The sequence below is a fragment of the Manis pentadactyla genome, chromosome 9 (genome assembly GCF_030020395.1).
Source record: "Manis pentadactyla isolate mManPen7 chromosome 9, mManPen7.hap1, whole genome shotgun sequence".
Taxonomy (NCBI): Eukaryota; Metazoa; Chordata; class Mammalia; order Pholidota; family Manidae; genus Manis; species Manis pentadactyla.
This window is the reverse complement of record NC_080027.1, coordinates 49,430,780-49,445,854: the sequence shown is the minus strand read 5'-3', so window position 1 is coordinate 49,445,854 and position 15,075 is coordinate 49,430,780.

Below are 15,075 nucleotides of genomic sequence, written 5' to 3'. Positions count from 1 at the left end.
GGGATGCCCACTCTCCTCAATGCTTTTCAACATAGTACTGGAGGGCCTAGCCACGGCAATTAGACAAAACAAAGAAATACAACCAATCCAAATTGGTAAAGAAGAAGTTAAACTGTCACTATTTGCAGTGACATGATACTGTACATAAAAAACCTAAACACTCCACTCCAAAACTACAAGAACTGATATCGGAATACAGCAAAGTTGCAGAATACAAAATTAACACACAGAAATCTGTTGCTTTCCTATACACTAACAATGATCTAATAGAAAGAGAAATCAGGAAAACAATTCCATTAACAATTTCATAAAAAAGAATTAAATACCTAGGAATAAACCTAACCAAGGAAGTGAAAGATCTATACCCTGAAAACTATAAGACACTCTTAAGAGAAATTAAAGAGGACAGTAACAAAAGGAAACTCATCCGATGCTCCTGGATAGGAAGAATTAATATCGTCAAAATGGCCATCCTGCCCAAAGCAATATACAGATTTGATGCAATCCCTATCAAATTACCAACAACATTCTTCAACGAACTGGAATAAATAGTTCAAAAATTCATATGGAAACACCAAAGACCCCGAATAGCCAAAGCAATCCTGAGAAGGAAGAATAAAGTGGGGGGGGGATCTCACTTCCCAACTTAAAGCTCTACTACAAATCCACAGTAATCAAGACAATTTGGTACTGGCACAAGAATAGAGCCACAGACCAGTGGAACAGAGTAGACTCCAGACATTAACCCAAAATATATGGTCAATTAATATTCGATAAAGGAGCCATGGACATACAATGGGGAAATGACAGTCTCTTCAACAGATGGTGCTGGCAAAACTGGACAGCTACATGTAAGAGAATGAAACTGGATCACTTTCTAACCCTATACACAAAAGTAAATTCAAAATGGATCAAAGACCTGAATGTAAGTCATGAAACCATAAAAGTCCTAGAAAAAAACATAGGCAAAAATATCTTGGACATAAACATGAGCAACATCTTCATGAACATATCTCCCTGGGCAAGGGAAACAAAAGCAAAAATGAACAAGTGGGACTATATCAAGCTGAAAAGCTTCTGTACAGCAAAGGACACCAACAATAGAACAAAAAGGTACACTACAGTATGGGAGAATATATTCATAAATGACAGATCCAATAAAGGGTTGACATCCAAAATATATAAAGAGTTCATGCACCTCAACAAACAAAAAGCAAATAATCCAATTAAAAAATGGGCAAAGGAGCTGAATATACAGTCCTCTAAAGAAGAAATCCAGATGGCCAACAGGCACATGAAAAGATGCTCCACACCACTGATCATCAGAGAAATGCAAATTAAAACCACAATGAGATATCACCTCACACCAGTAAGGATCGCCATCATTGAAAAGACAAACAACAACAAATGTTGGCGAGGTTGTGGAGAAAGGGGAACCCTCCTACACTGCTGGTGGGAATGTAAACTAGTCAACCATTGTGGAAAGCAGTATGGAGGTTCCACGGAATGCTCAAATTAGAAATACCATTTTACCCAGGAAGTCCACTTCTAGGAATTCACCCTAAGAATGCAGCACTCCAGTTTGAAAAAGACAGATGCAACCCTATGTTTATTGCTGCACTTTTTACAATAGCCAAGATATGGAAGCAACCTAAATGTCCATCAATAGATGAATGGATAAAGAAGATGTGGTACATATACACAATGGAATATTATGCAGCCATAAGAAAAAAACAGATCCTACCATTCGCAACAACATGGATGGAGCTAGAGGATATTATGCTCAGTGAAATAAGCCAATGTGGAGAAGGACAAGTACCAAATGATTTCACTCATATGTGGAGTATAAGAACAAAGGAAAACTGAAGGAACAAAGCAGCAGCAGAATCACAGAACCCAAGAACGGACTAATAGTTACCAAAGGGAAAGGGACTGGGGACGATGGGTGGGAAGGGAGGGATAAGGGCGGGGAAAAAGAAAAAAGGCATTATGATTAGCATGTATAGTGTGTGGGGGACATGGGGAGGGCTGCGCAGCACAAAGACAAGTAGTGATTTTACAGCATCTTACTGTGCAGATGGACAGTGACTGTGAAGGGGTATGTTGGGGGGACTTGGTGAAGGGGGAACCTAGTAAACATAATGTTCTTTCTGTAATTGTAGATTAATGATACCAAAATTAAAAAATTAAAAAATTAAAAAATGGGCAGAGGATACTCATATTTCCTGAGTATGCCTGGCACAATTTCTATCACAGTTCCTGGCAGCAAATAGACATCAAAGAAAAAGGTTGGGGTGGAGGCAGAACAAGTGACCATTAAAACATGGAAAACTTTGGAAATGGAACCCTCTTAAAATTCTTACTTTAATGAAAAGAAATCTTTGACACAAAGTGCAAAAATGGAGCCCAGACTGAAGACAGAAAAAAAAAATGGGCAGAGGAGCTGAACAGATAGTTCTCCAAAGAAGAAATTTGCATGGCCAACAGACACATGAAAAGATGCTCCACATTGCTAGTCATCAGAGAAATGCAAATTAAAACCACAATGAGATATCACCTCATACCAGTAAGGATCACCACCATTCAAAAGACAAACAACAACAAATGCTGGTGAAGTAGTGGAGAAAGGGGAACTCTCCTACACTACTGGTGGGAATGTAAATTAGTTCAACCATTGTGGAAAGCAGTATGAAGGTTCCTCAAAAAGCTCAAAATAGAAATACCATTTGACCCAGGAATTCCACTTCTAGGAATTTACCCTAAGAATGTGGCAGCCCAATTTGAAAAAGACAGATGCACCTCTATGTTTATTGCAGCACTATTTACAATAGCCAAGAAATGGAAGCAACCTAAGTGTCCATCAGTAGATGAATGGATAAAGAAGATGTGGTACATATACACAATGGAATACTATTCAGCCACAAGAAGAAAACAGATCCTACCATTTCCAACAACATGGTAGGAGCTAGAGGGTATTATGCTCAGTGAAATAAGCCAGGCGGAGAAAGACAATTACCAAATGATTTCACTCATATGTGGAGTATAAGAACAAAGAAAAACTGAAGGAACAAAACAGCAGCAGAATCACAGAACCCAAGAATGGACTAACAGTTACCAAAGGGACTAGGGAGGATGGGTGGGAAGGGAGGGATAAGGGTGGGGAAAAAGAAAGGGGGAGTTACGATTAGCATGTATAATGTGTGGGGGGCACGGGGAGGGATGTGCAATACAGAGAAGTCAAGTAGTGACTCTATAGCATCTTACTATGCTGATGGACAGTGACTGTAATGGGGTGGGGGGGACTTGTTGAAGGGTGGAGCCTAGTAAATATAATGTTCTTCATGTAATTGTAGATTAATGATAACAAAAAAAAGAATTAGTACTTATATTGATCAAAAACAGCACAAGAACATTTGTAGACATTTTATTTGTAATTGCTCATAACTGGAAATGACCCAGATATCCATTAATAGAGATAAATAAATAATGGATAAACAGATTCATATAGAGTTAAATAAATAATGGATAAACAGATTAATATCACGGAATATTATACCACACTGAAAAATATCAAACTATTGCCACACACACACACACACACAACATGGATGAATCTCCTTGACAATGTTGAACAAAACAAGTTACACACAAAAACAGTATATGCTGTAAGACTACACTTCCATAAAATTAAAAAACATACAAAATTACTCGATGATTGTAGAAGTCAGAATAGTCGTTACCCTGAAAGGGGATTCCCACCTGGGAGAGGGCACAAGCAACCTGGGATGAAGGAAATGTTCTATGCATTGGTCTGGATAGTGGCTACAACAGTTATGTATGCATATGCAAAAATTATCTAGCTCTTCACTTAAAATCTGTGGATTCAATCACATATGTTATATCTCAATAAAATTTCTCACAAGAAACAAAAAATCAAAAACATTCCTTGTCAACCAAAACCAACTAGAAAAGATAATAGAAAATAAGATACAATTCATAATAACATCATACTGACATACAATAAAACTGTAGTGATTAAAAGCATGCATGCATGTCCCTGGTTCAGAAACAGACAAATAGGAAAATGGAACAGAACCCAAAGTTATAATTTGAGCCCTTATGTAAATGGGAATTTCATATACAACAAAGGTGACACCCAAAAAATGATGGGAAAAGTACAGGTTCTTTAGTGGGTGATTTTGGAAAAACTGGCTCTTTACAAGAAGAGAAATGAAACTGGACTCCTACCTCACATCATATACATAAATGAATCTCAGATAGATTAAAGACATAATTTTGAAAAGCACAACTATAAAGCTAATAGAGGAAGTGTAAGAGATTTTGTTTTTTACTTAGAGGAAGGGAAAGGGTTTTAAAACTCAAAACCAAAAATGTGTCCATATGAAAATAAGGATTTCTGTCCAATGAAAGATGCCATTAACAAAGTTAATAGATGGCAGACTCTCTAAAGATATTTACCATATCTAAAACCCACAGAAGATTATTATCAAGTATATATGTGGAATTCCTGCAAACTAATACAAATAAGACCCAAAAGAAAAATGGAAAAACATTATTAAAAGCAATTCATAGAAGGGGAAGCTTGAATTATTAAATGGAACATAAAGAAATGCTAAAGGTCACAAGTTATTAGTGAAACAAAGAACAAAGAAATACCACTTTTTCCCCCACTGGAATGACAGAAAAGATAAAGTTGTGTAATACCAAGTATTTATAAGTATATGGGAATATTGTATATACTGCTATTGACTATACTGCTTATGAGAGTATAAACTGATTCAACTATTTTGGAAAATAATCTATTAGAATACTTAAGTCCTATGAGGCAGTACTCCCAGTCCTACCTCCTTATTTCAGAGTATATTGTTCATAGTTTTTTGTTATAGTAAGGAGAAGTAAGAGGCAACCCAGGTATCTATAACTAGAGCAATGGAAAAGCTGAAAGAAGTACACCCACTCCATGGAGAAGTGTGCTGCAGTTAAAAGCAACAGTCTCTATGTACCTATAGCAGTATGAACTGATCTTGAAAACACAATGTTATGTGAAAAAGGAAGCAACTTCATGAAATGTATAGCATGATGATACTGATGTAAATTACATGCCCATACACATGGCACTTCTAAGCATAAGGGAGTATTTCTAGGAATAGCCCTCTCATAAATAACTATGTAACTGGACAAAATATATGAGATAGAGGAGGGAGCCAAGATGGCGGCATGAGTAGAGCAGTGGAAATCTCCTCCCCAAACCACATATATCTATGAAAATATAACAAAGACAACTCTTCCTAGAATAAAGACAAGAGGACACAGGACAACATCCAGACCACATCCACACCTGCAAGAACCCAGTGCCTCGTAAAGGGGGTAAGATACGAGCCCCGGCCCCGCAGGACCGGAGCGCCCCTCCCCCCAGCTCCCGGCGGGAGAAAAGTAGGCAGAGCAGGAGGGAGACGGAGCCCAGGACTGCTGAACACCCAGCCCCAGCCATCCGGGCCAGAGCACAGAAACAGTGCAAGTGTGGGGGGCCCTGGATACTAGGGAAACAGGGCAGCAAGAACAGTGAGCGGGTACTGGAGGCCTGACGCCGGAGGACATAAGAAAAGCGAGTGGCCATTTTTTTTTCTGTTTTGTTTTGGCGAGCGCATTTTGGAAGTCTTAAAGGGACAGGGACCCCAATACTAGGGAAACAGGGCAGCAAGACCGATGAGCAGATGCCTGAGGCTGGTGCCGGAGAATAAAGAAAAACGAGCGGCCATTTTTTATTTTTATTTTTATTTTTTTTAATTAAAAAAATTTTTTTCTTTTTTCTTTTTGTGGTCGTTGTTTTGTTTTGGTGGGTGCTTTTTGGAAGTCTTAAAGGAGCAGGGCCGGACACTTAATCCAGAGGTAGAGAATACAGGGATCTCTGGGCACCCTAATCCCCTGGGCTGCAGGGAGCTCGGAGGCCCCTTACGGAGATAAATAGCCTCCAGGCCGCTCCTGCTCCAACGCGACTCCACCATTTTGGTGCAGCAGCCCGAGCCAGGCCACGCCCACAGCAACTGCGGAAATAAACTCAATAGCAGCCGGGCAGGAAGCAGAAGCCCTGTCTGCGTGCAGCTGCCCAGCACAAGTCACTAGAGGTCGCTGTTATCCCAGAAGAGGAGGGCCACAAACCAACAAGAAGGGAAGTTCTTCCAGCCATCACTCGTCCCAGCTCTCCAAACTATTTCTATCACCATGAAAAGGCAAAACTACAGGCAGACAGAGATCACAGAGACAACACCAGAGAAGGAGACAGACCTAACCAGTCTTCCTGACAAAGAATTCAAAATAAGAATCATAAACATGCTGACAGAGATGCAGAGAAATACGCAAGAGATATGGGATGAAGTCCGGAGGGAGATCACAGATGCCAGAAAGGAGATTACAGAAATGAAACAAACTCTGGAAGGGTTTATAAGCAGAATGGATAGGATGCAAGAGGCCATTGATGGAATTGAAACGAGAGAACAGGAACGCATAGAAGCTGACATAGAGAGAGATAAAAGGATCTCCAGGAATGAAACAATGTTAAGAGAACTGTGTGACCAATCCAAAAGGAACAATATCTGTATTATAGGGGTACGAGAAGAAGAAGAGAGAGGAAAAGGGATGGAAAATATTTTGGAAGAAATAATTGCTGAAAACTACCACACTGGGGGAGGACATAATCGAACAGACCACAGAAATACACAGAACCCCCAACAGAAAGGATCCAAGGAGGACAACACCAAGACACATAATAATTGAAATGGCAAAGATCAAGGACAAGGAAAGAGTTTTAAAGGCAGCTAGAGAGAAAAAGGTCACCTATAAAGGAAAACCCATCAGGCTAACATCAGACTTCTCGACAGAAACCCTACAGGCCAGAAGAGAATGGCATGATATATTAAATGCAATGAAACAGAAGGGCCTTGAACCAAGGATACTGTATCCAGCATGACTATCATTCAAATATGATGGTGGGATTAAACAATTCCCAGACAAACAAAAGCTGAGGGAATTTGCTTCCCACAAACCACCTCTACAGGACATCTTACAGGGACTGCTCTAGATGGGAGCACTCCTAGAAAGAGCACAGCACAAAACAAACAACATATGAAGAATCAAGGAGGAGGAATAAGAAGGGAGAGAAGAAAAGAATCTCCAAACAGTGTATATAACAGCTCAATAAGCGAGCTAAGTTAGGCAGTAAGATACTAAAGAGGCTAACCTTCAACCTTTGGTAACCACGAATTTAAAGCCTGCAATGGCAATAAGTACATATCTTTCAATAGTCACCCTAAATGTTAATGGACTGAATGCACCAATCAAAAGACACAGAGTAATAGAATGCATAAAAAAGCAAGACCCATCTATATGCTGCTTACAAGAAACTCACCTCAAACCCAAAGACATGTACAGACTAAAAGTCAAGGGATGGAAAAACATATTTCAGGCAAACAACAGCGAGAAGAAAGCAGGGGTTGCAGTACTAATATCAGACAAAATAGACTTCAAAACAAAGAAAGTAACAAGAGATAAAGAAGGACACTACATAATGATAAAGGGCTCAGTCCAACAAGAGGATATAACCATTCTAAATATATATGCACCCAACACAGGAGCACCAGCATATGTGAAACAAATACTAACAGAACTAAAGGGGGAAATAGACTGCAATGCATTCATTCTAGGAGACTTCAACACACCACTCACCCCAAAGGATAGATCCACCGGGCAGAAAATAAGTAAGGACACAGAAGCACTGAACAACACAGTAGAGCAGATGGACCTAATAGACATCTATAGAACTCTACATCCAAAAGCACCGGGATATACATTCTTCTCAAGTGCACGTGGAACATTCTCCAGAATAGACCACATACTAGCCCTCAAAAAGAGCCTCAGCAAAATCCAAAATATTGAAATTCTACCAACCAACTTTTCAGACCACAAAGGTATAAAACTAGAAATAAATTCTACAAAGAAAACAAAAAGGCTCACAAACACATGGAGGCTAAACAACACGCTCCTAAATAATCAATGGATCAATGACCAAATCAAAATGGAGATCCAGCAATATATGGAAACAAATGACAACAACAACACTAAGGCCCAACTTCTGTGGGACACAGCAAAAGCAGTCTTAAGAGGAAAGTATATAGCAAACCAAGCATATTTAAAAAAGGAAGAACAAGTCCAAATGAACGGTCTAATGTCACATTTACCGAAATTGGAAAAAGAAGAATAAATTAGGCCTAAGGTCAGCAGAAGGAGGGACATAATAAAGATCAGAGAAGAAATAAATAAAATTGAGAAGAATAAGACAATAGCAAAAATCAATGAAACCAAGAGCTGGTTCTTTGAGAAAATAAACAAAATAGATAAGCCTCTAGCCAGACTCATTAAGAGGAAAAGTGAGTCAACACAAATCAACAGTATCAGAAATGAGAAAGGAAAAATCACAACAGATCCCGCAGAAATACAAAGAATTATTAGAGACTACTATGAAAACCTATATGCTAACAAGCTGGGAAACCTAGGAGAAATGGACAACTTCCTAGAAAAATACAACCTTCCAAGACTGACCCAAAAAGAAACAGAAAATCTAAACAGACCAATTACCAGCAATGAAATTGAAGCGGTAATCAAAAAACTACCAAAGAACAAAACCCCCGGGCCAGATGGATTTACCTCGGAATTTTATCAGACATACAGGGAAGACATAATACCCATTCTCCTTAAAGTTTTCCAAGAAATAGAAGAGGAGGGGATACTCCCAAACTCATTCTATGAAGCTAACATCACCCTAATACCAAAACCAGGCAAAGACACCACCAAAAAAGAAAACTATAGACCAATATCCCTGATGAACGTAGACGCAAAAATACTCAACAAAATTTTAGCAAACCGAATTCAAAAATACATCAAAACCATCGTACACCATGACCAAGTGGGATTCATCCCAGGGATGCAAGGATGGCACAACATTCGAAAGTCCATCAATATCATCCACCACATCAACAAAAAGAAAGACAAAAACCACATGATCATCTCCATAGATGCTGAAAAAGCATTTGACAAAGTTCAACATCCATTCATGATAAAAACTCTCAGCAAAATGGGAATAGAGGGTAAGTACCTCAACATAATGAAGGCCATCTATGATAAACCCACAGCCAACATTATATTGAACAGCGAGAAGCTGAAAGCATTTCCTCTGAGATCGGGAACTAGACAGGGATGCCCACTCTCCCCACTGTTATTTAACATAGTACTGAAGGTCCTAGCCATGGCAATCAGACAAAACAAAAACATACAAAGAATCCAGATTGGTAAAGAAGAAGTTAAACTGTCACTATTTGCAGATGACATGATACTGTACATAAAAAACCCTAAAGACTCCACCCCAAAACTACAAGAACTGATATCGGAATACAGCAAAGTTGCAGGATATAAAATCAACACACAGAAATCTGTGGCTTTCCTATACACTAACAATGAACCAACAGAAAGAGAAATTAGGAAAACAACTCCATTCACAATTGCATCAAAAAAAAAATGCCTAGGAATAAACCTAACCAAAGAAGTGAAAGACTTATACTCTGAAAACTACAAGTCACTCTTAAGAGAAATTAAAGGGGACACTAACAGATGGAAAGTCATCCCATGCTCGTGGCTAGGAAGAATTAATATTGTCAAAATGGCCATCCTGCCCAAAGCAATATACAGATTTGATGCAATCCCTATGAAACTACCAGCAACATTCTTCAATGAACTGGAACAAATAATTCAAAAATTCATATGGAAACACCAAAGACCCCGAATAGCCAAAGCAATCCTGAGAAAGAAGAATAAAGTAGGGGGGATCTCACTCCCCAACTTCAAGCTCTATTATAAAGCCATAGTAAACAAGACAATTTGGTACTGGCACAAGAGCAGAGCCACAGACCAATGGAACAGACTAGACAATCCAGACATTAACCCAGACATATATGGTCAATTAATATTTGATAAAGGAGCCATGGACATACAATGGCGAAATGACAGTCTCTTCAACACATGGTGCTGGCAAAACTGGACAGCTACATGTAGGAGAATGAAACTGGACCATTGTCTAACCCCATATACAAAAGTAAACTCCAAATGGATCAAAGACCTGAATGTAAGTCACAAAACCATTAAACTCTTGGAAGAAAACATAGGCAAAAACCTCTTAGACATAAACATGAGTGACCTCTTCTTGAACATATCTCCCCAGGCAAGGAAAACAACAGCAAAAATGAACAAGTGGGACTATATTAAGCGGAAAAGCTTCTGTACAGCAAAAGACACCATCAGTAGAACAAAAAGGAACCCTACAGTATGGGAGAATATCTTTGAAAATGACACATCCGATAAAGGCTTGACGTCCAGAATATATAAAGAGCTCACACGCCTCAACAAACAAAAAACAAATAACCCAATTAAAAAATGGGCAAAGGAACTGAACAGACGGTTCTCCAAAAAAGAAATACAGATGGCCAACAGACACATGAAAAGATGCTCCACATCGCTAATTATCAGAGAAATGCAAATTAAAACTACAATGAGGTATCACCTCACACCAGTAAGGATGGCTGCCATCCAAAAGACAAACAACAACAAATGTTGGCGAGGCTGTGGAGAAAGGGGAACCCTCCTACACTGCTGGTGGGAATGTAAACTTGTTCAACCATTGTGGAAAGCAGTATGGAGGTACATCAAAATGCTCAAAACAGACTTACCATTTGACCCAGGAATTGCACTCCTAGGAATTTACCCTAAGAATGCAGCAATCAAGTATGAGGAAGACCAATGTACCCCTATGTTTATCGCAGCACTATTTACAATAGCCAAGAATTGGAAGCAACCTAAATGTCCATCGATAGATGAATGGATAAAGAAGATGGGGTACATATACACAATGGAATACTACTCAGCCATAAGAAAAGGGCAAATCCAACCATTTGCAGCAACATGGATGGAGCTGGAGGGTATTATGCTCAGTGAAACAAGCCAAGCGGAGAAAGAGAAATACCGAATGATTTCACTCATCTGTGGAATATAAGAACAAAGGAAAAACTGAAAGAACAAAACAGCGGCAGAATCACAGAACTCAAGAATGGACTAACAGGTACCAAAGGGAAAGGGACTGGGGAGGATGGGTGGGTAGGGAGGGATAAGGGGGGGGAGAAGAAGGGGGTTATTAAGATTAGCATGCATTGGGGGGTGGGAGAAAGGGGAGGGCTGTACAACACAGAGTAGACAAGTAGTGATTCTACAACATTTGCTATGCTGATGGACAGTGACTGTAAAGGGGTTTATAGGGGGACCTGGTATAGGGGAGAGCCTAGTAAACATAATATTCATCATGTAAGTGTAGATTAATGCTACCAAAAAAAAAAAAAAGGCAGTTCCTGTGTGGAGACCTCCAATGAGTCCTACACAAGGGTATAAAGGGCATATAAAAGTGTAGGCAAAGGGTCTGTTTGTGTTTATACAGAGGATCAAAGCCTAATTGGGCTACCCCGAAAATGAACTAAGATACGATATGAAAAAGAACTTCCAACATCAGCACTCTCTGGAAGACTCATGCCAGAAGATGATCATCAAAAAACCCCAACAAAGATCCGCGCACTGCTACAGCTGTAGATGCACTCATCCCACCAGTTCCTGGACTTGCCATGGGAATGAAGAAGGATATATCTAAACTGGCCTGTGCATACAGTAAAACAACAAATTGGACTGGATCTCTACTGTGGGAACTCAATCAAGAATTAGGAGAAGTGCAAATTGTAGCGCTCCAAAATCTTACAACTATAGACTATTTACTGTTAAAAGAACATATGGGATGTGAACAGTCCCCTGGAATGGGTTATTTTAATTTGTCTGATTTCTCTCAGACTGTTCAAGATCAGTTGGACAATATCCACCATATCATAGATAAGTTTTCACAAATGCCCAAGGTGCCTAACTGGTTTTCTTGGTTTCACTGGAGATGGCTGGTAATTACAGGTGTGCTTTGGTTATGTAACTATACTCCTATTATGTTAATGTGTGTGCGCAATTTAATTAGTAGTTTAAAACCTATCCATGCTGAAGTTACTCTACAAGAAGATATGTCAAAGAAATAATCAATCTTCCCATATTTTCTTCCGCCTGCTACTTCTATAGCTTTTCTTCTTCCTTCCTAATTACAACCCTTAAATAGAATTCGTGCCTCATATCAAATTTACCGAGTATCATAATTCTTCCAAGTGGTAAAGATACCTCAAGAGAAATGCTGGGCATAGAAGCCACAGGGCATAAATATGCAAAGAAGTAAAAAGCTAACCTTTTCAAAAAATAAGGCTTCTCTCTCACTTACCAACTTTACATTTCCCTGTATGGCCCCAGAAGATGACTGGTTAGCCAGAGATGGGTAAGATTCCTCAAGGGAGGAACAACCTAAGACAGGCACAGTCGCAGGGGGGCCATCAGGTGAGAAATTGGGGATCAACAGAGGTGAGGCTTAGAACCTCACCCCCGCCCCCCCCCGTTCTGAGAGAAATCTTCTGCATACGTGGATGTTTTATTGCCCTTGTCTAGCTTGGATTAACACATAGTCTACAGGCACACACCTGATCATCTATATTTGCTCTCTAACAACACTAAACTATGTTTTCTACCTTTATCTTGTATCTACCTACCACTTCAGCATTTTATTAAAAATATTAATAATAAAGAGAGAAATGTGGTATCCACATATAAATCAAGTATAAAAATCAAATGAGTATTCATACTTGAACTGACTGTTTATAGTTCATAATGCATGAGCAAAACCAAAAGTTTCTGTGATGACTGCCCTTGTACTTTCACCATGTAACTTATTCACTATGTAAGAATTTGTTCTCCATGTAAGAACTTGTTCGTTATGATTCAGAAGATTGGAGACTGATGAAAATTAGGCTTGGGGTGGATTAATGATTGTGCATTGAGCATTGACTCCCCATATACAGAATTTTATTGTTGTTAACAACCATTTGATCAATAAATATGAGAGATGCCCTCACAACAACAACAACAACAACAACAAAAATACACACTTCCAATTGTAAAATAAATAAGTAACCGGGATGTAATGTATAGCATAAGGAATATAGTCAAAATATTGTAACAACTTGGTATGGTGATAGCTGGTACCTAGAATTATCATGTATATAAATGTTGAATCACTGTGTTGTACACCTGAAACTAATGTAATGTAATACTGTGTGTCAACTACCCTTAAATAAAAAATAATTATCTACAAAAAAAGAAAATATATATATGAGATATTGATTTTCAGGTAAAAGGGATAAAAAGGGTAAAACTGTGATGATCCCTGAGAGAAAGGGAACTTACAATGTGAGCCCCATGATTGTCCATCTATTTGAGGATAATTATTATCTACTATAGCTCAAAAAACTGGGTTCTGGCAGAACAGAGGGATCCTATTGATCTGAAGAGGCAGCGACCAGACTTCAGGACAGGTGAAACTGTTGGTATATTTGCGGTGAAATTTCACAGAGGAAGGAGCTATGTAGAGGTGATCCCTGGAAGTCTATAGTGGTCTCCCATGAGACCATGGCGGAGGGCTGTGCTATATGCACACACAATGAGACCATCCAAAACTTGACACATAGAAGCTCCTAAGAGCTTGTAGATGGAACAGAGATACTAGAGATCCAGCAGTCTAAGGGTCAGTGGAGTTCCAGCCCTGACAGAGTAGAGAGATCTCATTAACATTCCTGGACTTCCACTGAAACACTAGAAAGGTTGTGCCTTAGGTATAAAAACCATGTCTTAAAGGAAAACCTATACCAGATTCACCTTAACAAAATCTAAAAACAAACCCTTAAAGATGTCCTAGTGTGTTTTTAGGAATTATGCTTTAAAGAATTTAGCAGTGAAGGGGTAGCATGTCTACAACTTACTCTCAAACTTTTTGAAAAATACATGCAGAGAGAATGATAAAGCAAATGTGATAAAATGTTAACATTTGGGAAATCAGGGTAAAGGGTATATGGGAATTTCTGTGCTCATTTTGTAAAGTCTGACGGTCTTTTGAAATAAGAAGTTAAAAAATAGAAAATAGTGAAAAGATATCCCACATCATCACATTTTCCCCCCTAAATAACAGAAATTAATTTTCTCACACTTGTGGAGGCTTTTTGCCCATGGGAGGGAAGGAGATGTGAAAGAGAGTGAGAGATGAAGGAGGAAAAGCAGAGGGGTCTTACATGGGCCAGTGGTAACAGTGTGCTATGAACCAAGATTATAATTAACTCAACTTTTCACAACTGAGATCCAAAAAGTAAGGAATGGAAGAAAGAAAGGCAGGTAGGAAAGGAAGAAGGGAAACTGTAAAGCTAAAAAGACGGGGAGAGGACAAATAGTTCAAAATTATTAATTTTCAAGAGTTCAGGAGGACTTTTCAGATGACTGTCATGATTTCTGAACTTAGAGGATGAGAAAGAGATACTACTCTAACTGGAGTTAGGACGAACAATATTCCAAGAAGGCACAGCAGGTACAGAGGCATAAAGAATGGAGAGCACGTGGCATGTTGGAGTGGAAAGGGGAGGACAGTAATGAGAGATGAATTTGGAAAGTTCCGTTAGTGCCAAAATGTAAAAAGTATTATCTGAGACTTTGTGCTACAGGGAAAAATACTTGTTAAGACAGTACTGTGGAGTGGTTTAAAAGCTCAGACTTGAATAAAAAAGACTTGGATTTGAATTTGAACTGTACCATGTGGCAGGTGTATGACCTTGGGCAAGTTATTTGATCTCAATGAGACTCAGTTTCTCAGTAGGAAAATTTAAATAATGATAGTTAGCTCAGCGAGTTGTGAGAAATGAGAAAATGTACATAAAGCTCTAAACATAGTGCCCAGCATACAGTAAATATTCAGAACATAATAGTTATTATTATTGTTATCGTCATTCTTATCATTATGCTTATTATTTGAATCAGAGAATTACCTGTATTTTCGAACGCTCACTC